The sequence below is a fragment of the Haliotis rufescens genome, unplaced genomic scaffold (genome assembly GCF_023055435.1).
Source record: "Haliotis rufescens isolate VD_foot unplaced genomic scaffold, xgHalRufe1.0.p SCAF_14, whole genome shotgun sequence".
Lineage (NCBI taxonomy): Eukaryota > Metazoa > Mollusca > Gastropoda > Lepetellida > Haliotidae > Haliotis > Haliotis rufescens.
The window spans coordinates 18,978,777-18,995,511 of record NW_025963824.1 but is presented as its reverse complement, the minus strand read 5'-3'; the positions used below and the strand labels follow the sequence as shown (position 1 = coordinate 18,995,511).

Here is a 16,735-nt window from a genome sequence, read left to right as displayed (position 1 = left end):
CGTGGTTGTAACAGTGACCTAATACAATGAAGGTGTCCATGTCATGGTTGTAACAGTGACCTACTACAATGAAGGTGTCCATGTCATGGTTGTAACAGTGGCCAACTACAATGAAGGTGTCCATGTCATGGTTGTAACAGTGACCTACTACAATGAAGGTGTCCATGTCATGGTTGTAACAGTGACCAACTACAATGAAGGTGTCCATGGCATGGTTGTAACAGTGACCTACTACAATGAAGGTGTCCATGTCATGGTTGTAACAGTGACCTACTACAATGAAGGTGTCCATGTCATGGTTGTAACAGTGGCCTACTACAGTGAAGGTGTCCATGTCATGGTTATAACAGTGGCCTATTATAGTGAAGGTGTTCATGTCATGGTTGTTACAGTGGCCTACTACAATGAAGGTGTCCATGTCATGGTTGTAACAGTGGCCTACTACAGTGAAGGTGTCCATGTCATGGTTGTAACAGTGGCCTACTACAATGAAGGTGTCCATGTCATGGTTGTAACAGTGACCTACTACAATGAAGGTGTCCATGTCATGGTTGTAACAGTGGCCTACTACAGTGAAGGTGTGTGTGTCTTGGTTGTAACAGTGACCTACTACAATGAAGGTGTCCATGTCATGGTTGTAACAGTGGCCTACTACAGTGAAGGTGTGTGTGTCTTGGTTGTAACAGTGGCCTACTACAGTGAAGGTGTCCATGTCATGGTTGTAACAGTGGCCTACTACAATGAAGGTGTCCATGTCATGGTTGTAACAGTGACCTACTACAATGAAGGTGTCCATATCATGGTTGTAACAGTGGCCTACAACAATGAAGGTGTCCATGTCATGGTTGTAACAGTGGCCTACTACAGTGAAGGTGTCCATGTCATGGTTGTAACAGTGACCTACTACAATGAAGGTGTCCATGTCATGGTTGTAACAGTGGTCTACAACAGTGAAGGTGCCCATGTCATGGTTGTAACAGTGGTCTACAACAGTGAAGGTGTCAATGTCATGGTTGTAACAGTGACCTACTACAGTGAAGGTGTGTGTGTCTTGGTTGTAACAGTGGCCTACAACAGTGACGGTGTGTGTGTCTTGGTTGTAACAGTGGCCTACTTGAGTGAAGGTGTCCATGTCATGGTTGTAACAGTGGCCTATTATAGTGAAGGTGTCCATGTCATGGTTGTAACAGTGGCCTAATACAGTGAAGGTGTCCATGTCATGGTTGTAACAGTGACCTACTACAATGAAGGTGTCCATATCATGGTTGTAACAGTGGCCTACAACAATGAAGGTGTCCATGTCATGGTTGTAACAGTGGCCTACTACAGTGAAGGTGTCCATGTCATGGTTGTAACAGTGACCTACTACAATGAAGGTGTCCATGTCATGGTTGTAACAGTGGCCTACTACAGTGAAGGTGTGTGTGTCTTGCTTGTAACAGTGACCTACTACAATGAAGGTGTGTGTGTCTTGGTTGTAACAGTGGCCTACTTGAGTGAAGGTGTCCATGTCATGGTTGTAACAGTGGCCTACTACAATGAAGGTGTCCATGTCATGGTTGTAACGGTGGCCTACTACAGTGAAGGTGTCCATGTCATGCTTGTAACAGTGACCTACTACAATGAAGGTGTCCATGTCATGGTTGTAACAGTGACCTACTACAATGAAGGTGTCCATGTCATGGTTGTAACAGTGACCTACTACAATGAAGGTGTGTGTGTTTTAGTTGTAACAGTGGCCTACAACAGTGAAGGTGTGTGTGTCTTGGTTGTAACAGTGGCCTACTACAGTGAAGGGGTGTGTGTCTTCGTTGTAACAGTGGCCTACTACAGTGAAGGTGTCCATGTCATGGTTGTAACAGTGGCCTACAACAATGAAGGTGTCAATGTCATGGTTGTAACAGTGACCTACTACAGTGAAGGTGTGTGTGTCTTGGTTGTAAGAGTGGACTACAACAGTGAAGGTGTGTGTGTCTTGGTTGTAACAGTGGCCTACTTGAGTGAAGGTGTCCATGTCATGGTTGTAACAGTGGCCTATTATAGTGAACGTGTCCATGTCATGGTTGTAACAGTGGCCTACTACAGTGAAGGTGTCCATGTCATGGTTGTAACAGTGACCTACTACAATGAAGGTGTCCATGTCATGGTTGTAACAGTGGCCTACTACAATGAAGGTGTCCATGTCATGGTTGTAACAGTGACCTACAACAATGAAGGTGTCCATGTCATGGTTGTCACAGTGACCTACTACAATGAAGGTGTCCATGTCACGGTTGTAACAGTGACCTACTACAGTGAAGGTGTCCATGTCATGGTTGTAACAGTGGCCTACTACAATGAAGGTGTCCATGTCATGGTTGTAACAGTGACCTACTACAATGAAGGTGTCCATGTCATGGTTGTAACAGTGACCTACTACAATGAAGGTGTCCATGGCATGGTTGTAACAGTGACCTATTACAATGAAGGTGTCCATGTCACGGTTGTAACAGTGACCTACTACAATGAAGGTGTCCATGTCATGGTTGTAACAGTGTCCTACTACAGTGAAGGTGTGTGTGTCATGGTTGTAACAGTGGCCTACTACAATGAAGGTGTCCATGTCATGGTTGTAACAGTGGCCTAGTACAATGAAGGTGTCCATGTCATGGTTGTAACAGTGACCTACTACAATGAAGGTGTCCATGTCATGGTTGTAACAGTGGCCTACTACAGTGAAGGTGTCCATGTCATGGTTGTAACAGTGGCCTCTTATAGTCAAGGTGTCCATGTCGTGGTTGTAACAGTGACCTACTACAATGAAGGTGTCCATGTCATGGTTGTAACAGTGTCCTACTACAGTGAAGGTGTCCTTGTCATGGTTGTAACAGTGGCCTAGTACAATGAAGGTGTCCATGTCATGGTTGTAACAGTGACCTACTACAATGAAGGTGTCCATGTCATGGTTGTAACAGTGGCCTACTACAGTGAAGTTGTCCATGTCCTGGTTGTAACAGTGACCCACTACAATGAAGGTGTCCATGTCATGGTTGTAACAGTGGCCTACTACAGTGAAGGTGTCAATGTCATCGTTGTTACAGTGGCCTACTACAGTGAAGGTGTTCATGTCATGGTTGTAACAGTGGCCTACTACAGTGAAGGTGTTCATGTCATGGTTGTAACAGTGGCCTATTATAGTGAAGGTGTCCATATCGTGGTTGTAACAGTGACCTACTACAATGAAGGTGTTCATGTCATGGTTGTCACAGTGTCCTATTACAGTGAAGGTGTGTGTGTCATGGTTGTAACAGTGGCCTACTACAATGAAGGTGTCCATGTCATGGTTGTAACAGTGACCTACTACAATGAAGGTGTCCATGTCATGGTTGTAACAGTGGCCTACTACAGTGAAGGTGTGTGTGTCTTGGTTGTAACAATGGCCTACTACAGTGAAGGTGTCCATGTCATGGTTGTAACAGTGGCCTACAACAATGAAGGTGTCCATGTCATGGTTGTAACAGTGTCCTACTACAGTGAAGGTGTCCATGTCATGGTTCTAACAGTGACCTACTACAATGAAGATGTCCATGTCATGGTTGTAACAGTGACCTACTACAGTGAAGGTGTCCATGTCATGGTTGTAACAGTGACCTACTACAGTGGAGGTGTCCATGTCATGGTTGTAACAGTGGGCTACTACAGTGAAGGTGTGTGTGTCTTGGTTGTAACAGTGACCTACTACAATGAAGGTGTCCATGTCATGGTTGTAACAGTGGCCTACTACAGTGAAGGTGTCCATGTCATGGTTGTAACAGTGGCCTACTACAGTGAAGGTGTCCATGTCATGGTTGTAACAGTGACCTACTACAATGAAGGTGTCCATGTCATGGTTGTAACAGTGGCCTACTTCAGTGAAGGTGTCCATGTCATGGTTGTAACAGTGACCAACTACAATAATGGTGTCAATGTCATGGTTGTAACAGTGACCTACTACAATGAAGGTGTCCTTGTCATGGTTGTAACAGTGACCTACTACAATGAAGGTGTCCATGTCACGGTTGTAACAGTGACCTACTACAATGAAGGTGTCCATGTCATGGTTGTAACAGTGGACTACTACAATGAAGGTGTCCATGTCATGGTTGTAACAGTGACCTACTACAATGAAGGTGTCCATGTCATGGTTGTAACAGTGACCTACTACAATGAAGTAGTCCATGTCATGGTTGTAACAGTGGCCTACTACAGTGAAGGTGTGTGTGTCATGGTTGTAACAGTGGCCTACAACAATGAAGGTGTCCATGTCATGGTTAAAACAGTGACCTACTACAATGAAGGTGTCCATGTCATGGTTGTAACAGTGGCCTACTACAGTGAAGGTGTGTGTGTCTTGCTTGTAACAGTGGCCTACTACAGTGAAGGTGTCCATGTCATGGTTGTAACAGTGGCCTACTACAATGAAGGTGTCCATGTCATGGTTGTAACAGTGACCTACTACAGTGAAGGTGTCCATGTCATGGTTCTAACAGTGACCTACTACAATGAAGGTGTCCATGTCATGGTTGTAACAGTGGCCTACTACAGTGAAGGTGTGTGTGTCTTGGTTGTAACAGTGACCTACTACAATGAAGGTGTGTGTGTCTTGGTTGTAACAGTGGCCTACTTGAGTGAAGGTGTCCATGTCATGGTTGTAACAGTGGCCTACTACAATGAAGGTGTCCTTGTCATGGTTGTAACGGTGGCCTACTACAGTGAAGGTGTCCATGTCATGCTTGTAACAGTGACCTACTACAATGAAGGTGTCCATGTCATGGTTGTAACAGTGACCTACTACAATGAAGGTGTCCATGTCATGGTTGTAACAGTGACCTACTACAATGAAGGTGTGTGTGTTTTAGTTGTAACAGTGGCCTACAACAGTGAAGGTGTGTGTGTCTTGGTTGTAACAGTGGCCTACTACAGTGAAGGGGTGTGTGTCTTCGTTGTAACAGTGGCCTACTACAGTGAAGGTGTCCATGTCATGGTTGTAACAGTGGTCTACAACAGTGAAGGTGCCCATGTCATGGTTGTAACAGTGGTCTACAACAGTGAAGGTGTCAATGTCATGGTTGTAACAGTGACCTACTACAGTGAAGGTGTGTGTGTCTTGGTTGTAAGAGTGGCCTACAACAGTGAAGGTGTGTGTGTCTTGGTTGTAACAGTGGCCTACTTGAGTGAAGGTGTCCATGTCATGGTTGTAACAGTGGCCTATTATAGTGAACGTGTCCATGTCATGGTTGTAACAGTGGCCTACTACAGTGAAGGTGTCCATGTCATGGTTGTGACAGTGGCCTACAACAATGAAGGTGTCCATGTCATGGTTGTAACAGTGTCCTACTACAGTGAAGGTGTCCATGTCATGGTTCTAACAGTGACCTACTACAATGAAGATGTCCATGTCATGGTTGTAACAGTGACCTACTACAGTGAAGGTGTCCATGTCATGGTTGTAACAGTGACCTACTACAGTGGAGGTGTCCATGTCATGGTTGTAACAGTGGGCTACTACAGTGAAGGTGTGTGTGTCTTGGTTGTAACAGTGACCTACTACAATGAAGGTGTCCATGTCATGGTTGTAACAGTGGCCTACTACAGTGAAGGTGTCCATGTCATGGTTGTAACAGTGGCCTACTACAGTGAAGGTGTCCATGTCATGGTTGTAACAGTGACCTACTACAATGAAGGTGTCCATGTCATGGTTGTAACAGTGGCCTACTTCAGTGAAGGTGTCCATGTCATGGTTGTAACAGTGACCAACTACAATAATGGTGTCAATGTCATGGTTGTAACAGTGACCTACTACAATGAAGGTGTCCTTGTCATGGTTGTAACAGTGACCTACTACAATGAAGGTGTCCATGTCACGGTTGTAACAGTGACCTACTACAATGAAGGTGTCCATGTCATGGTTGTAACAGTGGACTACTACAATGAAGGTGTCCATGTCATGGTTGTAACAGTGACCTACTACAATGAAGGTGTCCATGTCATGGTTGTAACAGTGACCTACTACAATGAAGTAGTCCATGTCATGGTTGTAACAGTGGCCTACTACAGTGAAGGTGTGTGTGTCATGGTTGTAACAGTGGCCTACAACAATGAAGGTGTCCATGTCATGGTTAAAACAGTGACCTACTACAATGAAGGTGTCCATGTCATGGTTGTAACAGTGGCCTACTACAGTGAAGGTGTGTGTGTCTTGCTTGTAACAGTGGCCTACTACAGTGAAGGTGTCCATGTCATGGTTGTAACAGTGGCCTACTACAATGAAGGTGTCCATGTCATGGTTGTAACAGTGACCTACTACAGTGAAGGTGTCCATGTCATGGTTCTAACAGTGACCTACTACAATGAAGGTGTCCATGTCATGGTTGTAACAGTGGCCTACTACAGTGAAGGTGTGTGTGTCTTGGTTGTAACAGTGACCTACTACAATGAAGGTGTGTGTGTCTTGGTTGTAACAGTGGCCTACTTGAGTGAAGGTGTCCATGTCATGGTTGTAACAGTGGCCTACTACAATGAAGGTGTCCTTGTCATGGTTGTAACGGTGGCCTACTACAGTGAAGGTGTCCATGTCATGCTTGTAACAGTGACCTACTACAATGAAGGTGTCCATGTCATGGTTGTAACAGTGACCTACTACAATGAAGGTGTCCATGTCATGGTTGTAACAGTGACCTACTACAATGAAGGTGTGTGTGTTTTAGTTGTAACAGTGGCCTACAACAGTGAAGGTGTGTGTGTCTTGGTTGTAACAGTGGCCTACTACAGTGAAGGGGTGTGTGTCTTCGTTGTAACAGTGGCCTACTACAGTGAAGGTGTCCATGTCATGGTTGTAACAGTGGTCTACAACAGTGAAGGTGCCCATGTCATGGTTGTAACAGTGGTCTACAACAGTGAAGGTGTCAATGTCATGGTTGTAACAGTGACCTACTACAGTGAAGGTGTGTGTGTCTTGGTTGTAAGAGTGGCCTACAACAGTGAAGGTGTGTGTGTCTTGGTTGTAACAGTGGCCTACTTGAGTGAAGGTGTCCATGTCATGGTTGTAACAGTGGCCTATTATAGTGAACGTGTCCATGTCATGGTTGTAACAGTGGCCTACTACAGTGAAGGTGTCCATGTCATGGTTGTGACAGTGACCTACTACAATGAAGGTGTCCATGTCATGGTTGTAACAGTGGCCTACTACAATGAAGGTGTCCATGTCATGGTTGTAACAGTGGCCTACAACAATGAAGGTGTCCATGTCATGGTTGTAACAGTGGCCTACTACAGTGAAGGTGGGTGTGTCTTGGTTGTAACAGTGGCCTACAACATTGAAGGTGGGTGTGTCTTGGTTGTAACACTGGCCTACAACAGTGAAGGTGTGTGTGTCTTGGTTGTAACAGTGGCCTCCTACAGTGAAGGTGTCCATGTCATGGTTGTAACAGTGGCCTACTACAATGAAGGTGTCCATGTCATGGTTGTAACAGTGGCCTACTACAATGAAGGTGTCCATGTCATGGTTGTAACAGTGGCCTACTACAATGAAGGTGTCAATGTCATGGTTGTAACATTGACCTACTACAATGAAGGTGTCCATGTCATGGTTGTAACAGTGACCAACTACAATAAAGGTGTTCATTTCATGGTTGTAACAGTGACCTACTACAGTGAAGGTGTGTGTGTCTTGGTTGTAACAGTGGCCTACTACAGTGAAGGTGTGTGTGTCTTGGATGTAACAGTGGCCTACAACAGTGATGGTGTGTGTGTCTTGGTTGTAGCAGTTGCCTGCTACATTGAAGGTGTCCATGTCATGGTTGTTACAGTGGCCTACTACAATGAAGGTGTCCATGTCATGGTTGTAACAGTGGCCTACTACAGTGAAGGTGTCCATGTCATGGTTGTAACAGTGACCTACTACAATGAAGGTGTCCATGTCATGGTTGTAACAGTGGCCTACTACAATGCAGGTGTGTGTGTCTTGGTTGTAACAGTGGCCTACAACATTGAAAGTGTGTGTGTCTTGGTTGTAACAGTGGCCTACAACAGTGAAGGTGTCCATGTCATGGTTGTAACAGTGGCCTACTACAGTGAAGGTGTCCATGTCATGGTTGTAACAGTGACCTACTATAATGAAGGTGTCCATGTCATGGTTGTAGCAGTGGCCTACTACAGTGAACGTGTCCATGTCATGGTTGTAACAGTGACCTACTACAATGAAGGTGTCCATGTCATGGTTGTAACAGTGGCCTACTACAGTGAAGGTGTCAATGTCATCGTTGTTATAGTGGCCTACTACAGTGAAGGTGTCTATGTCATGGTTGTAACAGTGACCTACTACAGTGAAGGTGTCAATGTCATCGTTGTTACAGTGGCCTACTACAATGAAGGTGTCCATGTCATGGTTGTCACAGTGACCTACTACAATGAAGGTGTCCATGTCATGGTTGTAACAGTGGCCTACTACAGTGAAGGTGTGTGTGTCTTGGTTGTAACAGTGGCCTACAACAGTGACGGTGTGTGTGTCTTGGTTGTAACAGTGGCCTACTACAGTGAAGGTGTCCATGTCATGGTTGTAACAGTGGCCCACAACGTTGAAGGTGTCCATGTCATGGTTGTAACAGTGGCCTACTTCAGTGAAGATGTCCATGTCATGGTTGTAAAAGTGACCTACTACAGTGTGTCTTGGTTGTAACAGTGACCTACTACAGTGAAGGTGTGGGTGTCTTGGTTGTAACAGTGGCCTACAACAGTGATGGTGTGTGTGTCTTGGTTGTAACAGTGGCCTACTACAGTGAAGGTGTCCATGTCATGGTTGTAACAGTGGCCTACAACAATGAAGGTGTCCATGTCATGGTTGTAACAGTGGCCTATTATAGCGAAGGTGTCCATGTCATGGTTGTAACAGTGGCCTACTACAATGAAGGTGTCCATGTCATGGTTGTAACAGTGACCTACTACAATGAAGGTGTCCATGTCATGGTTGTAACAGTGGCCTTCTACAATGAAGGTGTGTGTGTCTTGGTTGTAACAGTGGCCTACAACATTGAAAGTGTGTGTGTCTTGGTTGTAACAGTGGCCTACAACAGTGAAGGTGTGTGTGTCTTGGTTGTAACAGTGGCCTACTACAGTGAAGGTGTCCATGTCATGGTTGAAACAGTGGCCTACAACAATGAAGGTGTCCATGTCATGGTTGTAACAGTGGCCTACAACGTTGAAGGTGTCCATGTCATGGTTGTAACAGTGGCCTACTACAGTGAAGGTGTCCATGTCATGGTTGTAACAGTGACCTACTACAGTGAAGGTGTGTGTGTCTTGGTTGTAACAGTGGCCTACAACATTGAAAGTGTGTGTGTCTTGGTTGTAACAGTGGCCTACAACAGTGAAGGGGTGTGTGTCTTGGTTGTAACAGTGGCCTACAACAGTGAAGGTGTCCATGTCATGGTTTTAACAGTGGCCTACAACAATGAAGGTGTCCATGTCATGGTTGTAACAGTGGCCTACAACGTTGAAGGTGTCCATGTCATGGTTGTAACAGTGGCCTACTACAGTGAAGGTGTCCATGTCATGGTTGTAACAGTGACCTACTATAATGAAGGTGTCCATGTCATGGTTGTAACAGTGACCTACTACAATGAAGATGTCAATGTCATGGTTGTAACAGTGGCCTACTACAGTGAAGGTGTGTGTGTCTTGGTTGTAACAGTGCCCTACAACATTGAAAGTGTGTGTGTCTTGGTTGTAACAGTGGCCTACAACAGTGAAGGTGTGTGTGTCTTGGTTGTAACAGTGGCCTACTACAGTGAAGATGTCCATGCCATGGTTCTAACAGTGGCCCACAACATTGAAGGTGTCCATGTCATGGTTGTAACAGTGGCCTACTACAGTGAAGGTGTCCATGTCATGGTTGTAACAGTGACCTACTACAGTGAAGGTGTGTGTGTCTTGGTTGTAACAGTGGCCTACTACAGTGAAGGTGTGTGTGTCTTGGTTGTAACAGTGGCCTACAACAGTGATGGTGTGTGTGTCTTGGTTGTAACAGTGGCCTACTACAGTGAAGGTGTCCATGTCATGGTTGTAACAGTGGCCTACAACAATGAAGGTGTCCATGTCATGGTTGTAACAGTGGCCTACTATAGCGAAGGTGTCCATGTCATGGTTGTAACAGTGGCCTACTACAGTGAAGGTGTCCATGTCATGGTTATAACAGTGGCCTACTACAGTGAAGGTGTCCATGTCATGGTTGTAACAGTGACCTACTACAATGAAGGTGTCCATGTCATGGTTGTAACATTGACCTACTACAATGAAGGTGTCCATGACATGGTTGTAACAGTGGTCTACTACAGTGAAGGTGTGTGTGTCTTGGTTGTAACAGTGGCCTACAACAATGAAGGTGTCCATGTCATGGTTGTAACAGTGGCCTACTACAATGAAGGTGTCCATGTCAAGGTTGTAACAGTGCTCTACTACAGTGAAGGTGTGTGTGTCTTGGTTGTAACAGTGGCCTATAACAATGAAGGTGTCCATGTCATGGTTGTAACAGTGGCCTACTACAATGAAAGTTTCCATGTCATGGTTGTAACAGTGCTCTACTACAGTGAAGGTGTCCATGTCATGGTTGTAACAGTGACCTACTATAATGAAGGTGTCCATGTCATGGTTGTAACAGTGACCTACTACAATGAAGGTGTCCATGTCATGGTTGTAACAGTGACCTACTACAATGAAGGTGTCCATGTCATGGTTGTAACAGTGGCCTACAACATTGAAAGTGTGCGTGTCTTGGTTGTAGCAGTGGCCTACAACAGTGAAGGTGTGTGTGTCTTGGTTTTAACAGTGGCCTACTACAGTGAAGGTGTCCATGTCATGGTTGTAACAGTGGCCTACTACAATGAAAGTTTCCATGTCATGGTTGTAACAGTGCTCTACTACAGTGAAGGTGTCCATGTCATGGTTGTAACAGTGACCTACTATAATGAAGGTGTCCATGTCATGGTTGTAACAGTGACCTACTACAATGAAGGTGTCCATGTCATGGTTGTAACAGTGACCTACTACAATGAAGGTGTCCATGTCATGGTTGTAACAGTGGCCTACAACATTGAAAGTGTGCGTGTCTTGGTTGTAGCAGTGGCCTACAACAGTGAAGGTGTGTGTGTCTTGGTTTTAACAGTGGCCTACTACAGTGAAGGTGTCCATGTCATGGTTGTAACAGTGGCCTACAAGGTTCAAGGTGTCCATGTCATGGTTGTAACAGTGACCTACTATAATGAAGATGTCCATGTCATGGTTGTAACAGTGGCCTACAACAGTGAAGATGTGTGTGTCTTGGTTGTAACAGTGGCCTACTACAGTGAAGGTGTCCATGTCATGGTTGTAACAGTGACCTACTACAGTGAAGGTGTGTGTGTCTTGGTTGTAACAGTGGCCTACTACAGTGAAGGTGTGTGTGTCTTGGTTGTAACAGTGGCCTTCAACAGTGATGGTGTGTGTGTCTTGGTTGTAACAGTGGCCTACTACAGTGAAGGTGTCTATGTGATGGTTGTAACAGTGGCCTACAACAATGAAGGTGTCCATGTCATGGTTGTAACAGTGGCCTACTATAGCGAAGGTGTCCATGTCATGGTTGTAACAGTGGCCTACTACAGTGAAGGTGTCCATGTCATGGTTGTAACAGTGACCTACTACAATGAAGGTGTCCATGTCATGGTTGTATCATTGACCTACTACAATGAAGGTGTCCATGTCATGGTTGTAACAGTGGTCAACTACAGTGAAGGTGTGTATGTCTTGGTTGTAACAGTGGCCTACAACAATGAACGTGTGCATGTCATGGTTGTAACAGTGGCCTACTAAAATGAAGGTGTCCATGTCATGGTGGTAACAGTGCTCTACTACAGTGAAGGTGAGTGTGTCTTGGTTGTAACAGTGGCCGACAACAATGAAGGTGTCCATGTCATGGTTGTAACAGTGGCCAACTACAGTGAAGGTGTCCATGTCATGGTTGTAACAGTGACCTACTATAATGAAGGTGTCCATGTCATGGTTGTAACAGTGACCTACTACAGTGAAGGTGTCCATGTCAAGGTTGTAACAGTGGCCTACTACAGTCAAGGTGTGTGTCTCTTGGTTGTAACAGTGGCCTACAACATTGAAAGTGTGTATGTCTTGGTTGTAACAGTGGCCTACAACAGTGATGGTGTGTGTGTCTTGGTTGTAACAGTGGCCTACTACAGTGAAGGTGTCCATGTCATGGTTGTAACAGTGGCCTACAACAATGAAGGTGTCCATGTCATGGTTGTAACAGTGGCCTACTATAGCGAAGGTGTCCATGTCATGGTTGTAACAGTGGCCTACAACAGTGAAGGTGTCCATGTCATGGTTATAACAGTGGCCTACTACAGTGAAGGTGTCCATGTCATGGTTGTAACAGTGACCTACTACAATGAAGGTGTCCATGTCATGGTTGTAACAGTGACCTACTACAATGAAGGTGTCCATGTCATGGTTTGTTACAGTGGTCTACTACAGTGAAGGTGTGTGTGTCTTGGTTGTAACAGTGGCCTACAACAATGAAGGTGTCCATGTCATGGTTGTAACAGTGGCCTACTACAATGAAGGTGTCCATGTCATGGTTGTAACAGTGCTCTACTACAGTGAAGGTGTGTGTGTCTTGGTTGTAACAGTGGCCTACAACAATGAAGGTGTCCATGTCATGGTTGTAACAGTGGCCTACTACAATGAAAGTGTCCATGTCATGGTTGTAACAGTGCTCTACTACAGTGAAGGTGTCCATGTCATGGTTGTAACAGTGACCTACTATAATGAAGGTGTCCATGTCATGGTTGTAACAGTGGCCTACTACAATGAAAGTGTCCATGTCATGGTTGTAACAGTGCTCTACTACAGTGAAGGTGTCCATGTCATGGTTGTAACAGTGACCTACTATAATGAAGGTGTCCATGTCATGGTTGTAACAGTGGCCTACTACAGTGAAGGTGTGTGTCTCTTGGTTGTAACAGTGGCCTACAACATTGAAAGTGTGCGTGTCTTGGTTGTAGCAGTGGCCTACAACAGTGAAGGTGTGTGTGTCTTGGTTTTAACAGTGGCCTACTACAGTGAAGGTGTCCATGTCATGGTTGTAACAGTGGCCTACAACGTTCAAGGTGTCCATGTCATGGTTGTAACAGTGACCTACTATAATGAAGATGTCCATGTCATGGTTGTAACAGTGGCCTACAACAGTGAAGGTGTGTGTGTCTTGGTTGTAACAGTGGCCTACTACAGTGAAGGTGTCCATGTCATGGTTGTAACAGTGACCTACTACAGTGAAGGTGTGTGTGTCTTGGTTGTAACAGTGGCCTACAACAGTGAAGGTGTGTGTGTCTTGGTTGTAACAGTGGCCTTCAACAGTGATGGTGTGTGTGTCTTGGTTGTAACAGTGGCCTACTACAGTGAAGGTGTCTATGTGATGGTTGTAACAGTGGCCTACAACAATGAAGGTGTCCATGTCATGGTTGTAACAGTGGCCTACTATAGCGAAGGTGTCCATGTCATGGTTGTAACAGTGGCCTACTACAGTGAAGGTGTCCATGTCATGGTTATAACAGTGGCCTACTACAGTGAAGGTGTCCATGTCATGGTTGTAACAGTGACCTACTACAATGAAGGTGTCCATGTCATGGTTGTAACAGTGACCTACTACAATGAAGGTGTCCATGTCATGGTTGTAACATTGACCTACTACAATGAAGGTGTCCATGTCATGGTTGTAACAGTGGTCTACAACAGTGATGGTGTGTGTGTCTTGGTTGTAACAGTGACCTACTACAGTGAAGGTGTGTGTGTCTTGGTTGTAACAGTGGTCTACCACAATGAAGGTGTCCATGTCATGGTTGTAACAGTGGCCTACTACAGTGAAGGTGTCCATGTCATGGTTGTAACAGTGGCCTACTACAATGAAGGTGTCCATGTCATGGTTGTAACGGTGACCTACTACAATGAAGGTGTCCATGTCATGGTTGTAACAGTGGCCTACTACAATGAAGGTGTCCATGTCATGGTTGTAACAGTGACGAACTACAATAAAGGTGTCCATGTCATGGTTGTAACAGTGGCCTACAACAATGAAGGTGTCCATGTCATGGTTGTAACAGTGGCCTACAACGTTCAAGGTGTCCATGTCATGGTTGTAACAGTGACCTACTACAATGAAGGTGTCCATGTCATGGTTGTAACAGTGCTCTACTACAGTGAAGGTGTGTGTGTCTTGGTTGTAACAGTGGCCTACAACAATGAAGGTGTCCATGTCATGGTTGTAACAGTGGCCTACTACAATGAAAGTGTCCATGTCATGGTTGTAACAGTGCTCTACTACAGTGAAGGTGTCCATGTCATGGTTGTAACAGTGACCTACTATAATGAAGGTGTCCATGTCATGGTTGTAACAGTGACCTACTACAATGAAGGTGTCCATGTCATGGTTGTAACAGTGGCCTACTACAGTGAAGGTGTGTGTCTCTTGGTTGTAACAGTGGCCTACAACATTGAAAGTGTGCGTGTCTTGGTTGTAGCAGTGGCCTACAACAGTGAAGGTGTGTGTGTCTTGGTTTTAACAGTGGCCTACTATAATGAAGATGTCCATGTCATGGTTGTAACAGTGGCCTACAACAGTGAAGGTGTGTGTGTCTTGGTTGTAACAGTGGCCTACTACAGTGAAGGTGTCCATGTCATGGTTGTAACAGTGACCTACTACAGTGAAGGTGTGTGTGTCTTGGTTGTAACAGTGGCCTACAACAGTGAAGGTGTGTGTGTCTTGGTTGTAACAGTGGCCTTCAACAGTGATGGTGTGTGTGTCTTGGTTGTAACAGTGGCCTACTACAGTGAAGGTGTCTATGTGATGGTTGTAACAGTGGCCTACAACAATGAAGGTGTCCATGTCATGGTTGTAACAGTGGCCTACTATAGCGAAGGTGTCCATGTCATGGTTGTAACAGTGGCCTACTACAGTGAAGGTGTCCATGTCATGGTTATAACAGTGGCCTACTACAGTGAAGGTGTCCATGTCATGGTTGTAACAGTGACCTACTACAATGAAGGTGTCCATGTCATGGTTGTAACATTGACCTACTACAATGAAGGTGTCCATGTCATGGTTGTAACAGTGCTCTACTACAGTGAAGGTGTCCATGTCATGGTTGTAACAGTGACCTACTATAATGAAGGTGTCCATGTCATGGTTGTAACAGTGACCTACTACAATGAAGGTGTCCATGTCATGGTTGTAACAGTGGCCTACTACAGTGAAGGTGTGTGTCTCTTGGTTGTAACAGTGGCCTACAACATTGAAAGTGTGCGTGTCTTGGTTGTAGCAGTGGCCTACAACAGTGAAGGTGTGTGTGTCTTGGTTTTAACAGTGGCCTACTACAGTGAAGGTGTCCATGTCATGGTTGTAACAGTGGCCTACAACGTTCAAGGTGTCCATGTCATGGTTGTAACAGTGACCTACTATAATGAAGATGTCCATGTCATGGTTGTAACAGTGCTCTACTACAGTGAAGGTGTCCATGTCATGGTTGTAACAGTGACCTACTATAATGAAGGTGTCCATGTCATGGTTGTAACAGTGGCCTACTACAATGAAAGTGTCCATGTCATGGTTGTAACAGTGCTCTACTACAGTGAAGGTGTCCATGTCATGGTTGTAACAGTGACCTACTATAATGAAGGTGTCCATGTCATGGTTGTAACAGTGGCCTACAACAGTGAAGGTGTGTGTGTCTTGGTTGTAACAGTGGCCTACTACAGTGAAGGTGTCCATGTCATGGTTGTAACAGTGACCTACTACAGTGAAGGTGTGTGTGTCTTGGTTGTAACAGTGGCCTACAACAGTGAAGGTGTGTGTGTCTTGGTTGTAACAGTGGCCTTCAACAGTGATGGTGTGTGTGTCTTGGTTGTAACAGTGGCCTACTACAGTGAAGGTGTCTATGTGATGGTTGTAACAGTGGCCTACAACAATGAAGGTGTCCATGTCATGGTTGTAACAGTGGCCTACTATAGCGAAGGTGTCCATGTCATGGTTGTAACAGTGGCCTACTACAGTGAAGGTGTCCATGTCATGGTTATAACAGTGGCCTACTACAGTGAAGGTGTCCATGTCATGGTTGTAACAGTGACCTACTACAATGAAGGTGTCTATGTCATGGTTGTAACATTGACCTACTACAATGAAGGTGTCCATGTCATGGTTGTAACAGTGGTCTACAACAGTGATGGTGTGTGTGTCTTGGTTGTAACAGTGACCTACTACAGTGAAGGTGTGTGTGTCTTGGTTGTAACAGTGGTCTACCACAATGAAGGTGTCCATGTCATGGTTGTAACAGTGGCCTACTACAGTGAAGGTGTCCATGTCATGGTTGTAACAGTGGCCTACTACAATGAAGGTGTCCATGTCATGGTTGTAACGGTGACCTACTACAATGAAGGTGTCCATGTCATGGTTGTAACAGTGGCCTACTACAATGAAGGTGTCCATGTCATGGTTGTAACAGTGACGAACTACAATAAAGGTGTCCATGTTATGGTTGTAACAGTGGCCTACAACAATGAAGGTGTCCATGTCATGGTTGTAACAGTGGCCTATTATAGTGAAGGTGTCCATGTCATGGTTGTAACAGTGACCTACTACAGTGAAGGTGTCCATGTCATGGTTGTAACAGTGGCCTACAACAGT

General features: G+C 45.1%; 1 protein-coding gene across 4 annotated transcripts in view; it reads right to left on the bottom strand.

Annotated features, from left to right (window-relative positions):
* The window catches only part of LOC124123071 (protein prune homolog 2-like), a 192,418-nt gene that overhangs the window by 124,188 nt on the left and 51,495 nt on the right, over window positions 1–16,735 (bottom strand). The window lies entirely within an intron of this gene.